Source organism: Rattus norvegicus, chromosome 5 (assembly GCF_021556685.1).
Source record: "Rattus norvegicus strain SHRSP/BbbUtx chromosome 5, alternate assembly SHRSP_T2T, whole genome shotgun sequence".
In the NCBI taxonomy this organism is placed as follows: Eukaryota; Metazoa; Chordata; class Mammalia; order Rodentia; family Muridae; genus Rattus; species Rattus norvegicus.
In genome coordinates, this window is record NC_141538.1 from 63613581 (window position 1) to 63618757 (window position 5177).

At 50.2% G+C, this 5177-nt stretch overlaps 1 long non-coding RNA gene across 1 annotated transcript; it reads right to left on the minus strand.

The window, feature by feature from the left end:
- Window positions 1–1678: 1678 nt before the first annotated feature.
- Window positions 1679–4052, minus strand: LOC148005767 (uncharacterized). Its single transcript, XR_015620852.1, has 2 exons — window positions 3966–4052; window positions 1679–2139 (listed from the first exon to the last, which is right to left on the minus strand). It is a non-coding gene; the product is annotated as an uncharacterized LOC148005767 (long non-coding RNA).
- Between the last annotated feature and the right edge of the window lie 1125 nt (window positions 4053–5177).

Consider the following 5177-nt stretch of genomic DNA (forward strand, 5'->3'; position numbering starts at 1 on the left):
AGCAGCCGGTGGTCTGCTAAGCCACCGCTACAGCCCCTCTAACAAATCTTGTGTGTTCTTCCTTCCAGAGAGTACCTTTAGCAGTCTTGCCCCAACCCTCAGCCGCCAGAACTGTAAAAGCCCTTGGGCAACCTGTTATATAGAGACAGGCCCTGATTGGCTGTGTGTATGTACAGCCTTGTAGATGGAACCAATCAGGAAGCAGCTTTCAAAGTTGGAAGGGTGGGGTCTCATTCTGGTCAAACCCTCTGTTACCTTTGCTGCCATGGATGGAAGAGGAGTGATACTGAGTCGTTGAAGGACTCCACAGTCTGCCCTTCCGGCTGCTGCAGAGACGTTCTGATCATCTTGCCACACTAGGCTGCGTGATCTTCGTGATCTTTGTCTGGCGATATCCTGCTTGTCACCGCCTGTTCCAATAGGATCTTCACTGGGCGTCTAATCTCTGACAGTGGAAGCCGTCGAACAGCCTCTTCCTGGATGCAATTGCCCTTGGGTTTGTCTGGTTGTTGTTGTTGTTGTTGTTGTTGTTGTTGTTGTTGTTTTCTTTCCATTTCTGGCTGCCACTGTGGTCACACATGGTCCTCTCCTGTCCCTATCGATGTCAAGCCATTCTCCAGTGCTCTCAGGGTTGCTTTGGTAGGACATCTTCAGATGTATTACATGTGGCAGCCAGCCTCCAAGATGGCCCCATGATCCCCGTCTTCTGGTGTCCACACCCTGGCTTGTTCCAGAGGTGGTCTGTGTGACGGACAAAACTGGCGAAAAAGATGTGTCTTTGCCGTTCCACTGCTGTCGCAAATATCAGAAAGAGGGTAGCTGATAAAGAATGGGTTACTTAGCCCACGGTTCTGAAGGCACGGCATGGCCTAACCAGGCTCTGCAGAGGGACTTTTCACTACATCATGACATGGCAGAGGGCAGTACATCAAGTGCACCATCTTGGGTCTTCCTTCCTCTTTCATAAAGCTATTAATGCCATTGTGGGGTTTCACTCCCTCGACCTTTTCTGAACCTAGTTTTCTCCCTGAACTCTGCCCTAATCTGCAAATGCCATTAACGTATGACTTTGGGGACCAAATTTTCAGCACATAAACCGTGAGAGACAAGTATTCAAACAATAGTTTTGAACTATAGCACACCATTTCCAAGATAAGGTCGAGAGTTAAAAGATTTAAAAGATTTGAGTTCTGGTATGCCTGTGTTGGGTGTGTGTGTTGTGTTGTGTGTGTGTGTGTTGGGTGTGTTTCTTTTTTGATAGTTTGCTTTAGGGGAATGAAATGGACAGGAAGCCCTTCAAGAGGCTACAGGTTGAAGAACAAACTGATCTTGGCAGCACGAAGCCCGGCTGACGGCCTGAGCATTTGCTCCCAGGAGACCCTGTACAGAATGACCCACTCCAGCTACCCCTAGAGCTCTGACACTCAGACACTATGTGATGTGCTGTCTATTGCTATAATGGCTACGTTTGGGGTCATTTGTCCTGCGGCAAGATCACGAGTCTCTGTGTGATCACAGGGCTTCTTGCTTAGGATGTGAAACCAGGAGGCACGTTGTCTTTGTCTTGGCCCCCCTCACTCTTCTTCCCTCTTAAGAAACATTATCCTGGAGCAAATCCAGCCACCACAGCCTCCCCGACTCCCAACTATTTTTAAAAGAACAACAGTTGCCAACAGGATTTAGTCCCCAAGAGCTTTAATACAAGGCCAGAGAAAAAAGAAGCGTCAAGAGACTTGAGCAGTTTGGTGAGGGCTGCGGGTGAGGATGGAGCACTGAGCTAATGAGAACATGGAGAATGTGTTCTGGGGACAGGCGTGAGTGCAGGCCCCAACATGTCCAGCCGGGAGGCACTCACCGCTGCCCATAGGCTCCGACACAGGGAGACTCCGTTATTGTTGATCTATCAGCAATAGCTGAAGCGGAAGTTCAGGGGAGTCACCTTGCAGAGAGGACTCTGACTGAGAACCCCCGTGCTTAGGAAAGGATTTGATTCTACTTGTTTACTCGTTGGTTCATCAGTGCAGATATGTGTGTGCCAGAGGGTGCAGTCGAGGTGGAGGACAGCATGAAGAAGTTGGTTCTCTTCCTTCACTGTTGGAGCCTGGGCATCAGGCCTGGTTGGTGAGCCATCTGCAGGTGCTTTCAAAAGGAGCGGCTGCCATGTTACTTACTGCATGGTACATGCCTGAGTTACTCACTACACCATCCTGCCAGCCCTTTTCCTTTCTCCTTTCCTCCCTCCCTCTCACTGAGGCAGTGTCTCAGGTAGCTCAGACTGACCACAAACTCACTATCCGCCAGGGATGCCCCTGAACTGCTGCTCCTCCTGTCTTTATCTCCTCAGCGCTAGAGTTAGGCATGCACCACCACCCTTGGTTTAAGCTGTGCTGGACCCAGGTCACCAGTGCCAGGAAAGCGCTCTACCAGCAGAGTTCCATCCCAGCCCTGAGCCAGTGCTCCTTCATACAGAGTAGCTCCGCTCTGTTCAACACAAGCCCATGTTGCTGACAAGCCCGAGTTGCTGTTTTAAGACAGGATCCTGCTGTGCAGCCCAGGCTGGCCTCGGGCTCCTAAGTGCTGAGAGAATAGGATAGGCTTTTTTGCCATCCTACTGGGCACTGTTTAACCAAATGACTTCTACTTCTGAAAGCAGCGTCCTGCAGAGACTTTTACATGATTCTATCAGTTATGATGCTTCATCCAGTCTGTTATAGAAAACCAGAACAGCGACAGCCTTACAGGTGCTCTGGCGCCCGCCATGACGGAGTCAGATGGAGCACACGTGTCAATATGCCAAGTAATCTCAGAAGAGTCATCTGCCCTGCGGAGGTCACAGGGCTGCCTCCAAAGTCCTGGCTGTGCCCAGGACAATGTAAGTTCCTCACTGTCTTTAGTTAACGCATGTGACTGTGCCGGGCTTAGGGTGCATTTCCTCCTAACATGCGGTGCGTGGGTGCGTGGGCAAAGTGCCTGAGGACTTTTAGGAAGAGGAGAGCAGGGAATGGGTACCTGATAGGTAATCAAAAGAGTTCATCAGGTAAACTTCAGAACCGAAAAGCTAAGAACCCAGAGAAAATGTTGCTAATTATATTATTTTAGAGACAGGGTCTCATGTAGCCAAGGTTGGCCTCAAACTCCTTGTAGAGTTGAAACTGACCTTGAACTCCTCACCCTCCTGCCTCCCCCTTTTGAGTTCCGGATTTACAGGTGTGCTCCACCATGCCTGGCATCAGGAGGTACTAGGCTCAAACCCAGGGCTTTGTGCGTTTAGGCAAACATATTACCAGCTGAACTATGTCCTCAGCCCCACATCATCTTAGTTATGGAAGAAACCGAATGCTCTAGTCATTTGTAGGGACAGGGAAATTAATTTTTCATTCGTTTCAACTGTCATTATGTGGTTCCAGAATCTTCTCTCCAGACCTCCAGGGAGTGCCTTTGTCCTCTTACGGAATATGTAATGGCAGTCATCCATCAGCATTTGTATAGGGGTACCTCAGTAGTCATTGCTGTCATTTGCACCACACAGTTTAACTTGGGTCCTACCCTGCTGTACAGAAGCTTGAGGACATATTACCTGGACGTTCACTGAATTCAGACAGGCACGTTGCTAAACAACATTAATTAGGATTCTTGAACTGTAGCTGAGTTAGTTGAGTCAAACATGGGGCGTTCCAGGGTAGAGATGTGGATCAGACAGGAACCAGGCTGAGGCCAAGCCTTTACCTCCTCTTACTCCCTCACCCCGTCTTTCCCTGCCCCAGAGGCTTCCCTGTAGCCCAGTGTGGCCTTGACCTCTCTACATATTGAAGTGAGTCTTGAACTCCTGCTCCTCCTGGATTTACCTCCCCAATTCTAGGATTACACTCAGAGCCACCGAGTTCTACTACATGGTCAGAAAACCCCTTCAAAAATGTTTTTGATCCTGGGGGTTGAAACCAGACATTCCTGCAGGGCAAGTCTACCTGTTCTTCTTGTTTCTGCCTTTTCCTCTCTCACAGGCAAGCTTTTCTGCTCTGTGGAAGAAAACAGTCATTTAAGTCACGGTCTTCTTCTTCCTGAGTTCCACATTCTGTAGAACCATTAGCCATTGTGAGCCTGAGTGTGTGACTGTTGCTCTGGCCCCGTTCTGAATGGATATCATGAATTGAGTGGTAACTCTTGAGAGTACTGACTCCTAAGGCCAGCTGCAGGGAACAAAGCTATGTGAGCTCATTTGCTTACTTCCAGCAAGTGGCTACTAGGAAGGAGCTTAGACGTCGAGCTGCTCTCTTTCAACTCAGAGCCTCATTGTCTGCAGCTCCTGCCTGCATATTCCCCCATAAGCTACCTCCAACTTCACGGTCATCTGTCTAGGCAGTAGTGCCCCAAGGCCATTCACCATCAAGTTCACTGTATGCATGTAGAACCCTGATTAGGTAGCCATTTGAGACCCACACTTTCCCATCTTTGTGAAACAAATTGGGTGTTTTCTCCAGCATAGCTATGGTTCCCAGTGGGATCTGGGTTCGGGGTGGGATCTGGTTCCAGGCGGGATCTGGGTTCCATGTAGAATCTGGTTCTGGGTGGATTCTGGGTTCCAGGCGGGATCTGATTCTGGGTGCGATCTGGAAGAGTGGCCAGAAGCCAGTGATGGTGTTGGGGGTGGGACCGGGTAGGAAGACAAGGCCTCTGGGGGCAGTGGCCTCTGTTAGAGCCCAGGCTGTGGGATAGCTTAGCTAGCACTGCTGCTCTGTACATAGGCTACACTGGCCCCTGCCTTAGTGCCCTTTGTGATTGGTCTGAGTATGTGAGTGTGGCTCTCACCCTACCCTACCTGGATGAACACTAACCTGGACCTAACTGCTGGCCCCACAGATCGGAGAAAGGTAACAGGCCCAGAGCCTGGGGCACTGTTGTAGCCGCAGTCTCTCTCCCACTGGCCTGAGCAGTGTTTTTTTACTTTCTTTGAGGCTTGAACCCATCCAGAGCCAGGAAGTCTTGTTAAGAACAGCACGCTCCGGTCCCAGCAGAAATCATGGCTGCCCCAGGCCTTGGGCCATCCATCCTTCTCCCAGGAGCCCATATGCAACCCTGAGGGCCTCTCTGAAGAAGCCTTGTCCTGGGCTCCAACTTGAAGGAATTTCTTTCTGCAGGAGAGGAGCCCGGGAGCTGTGCTATAAAGGAGACCCTCTACA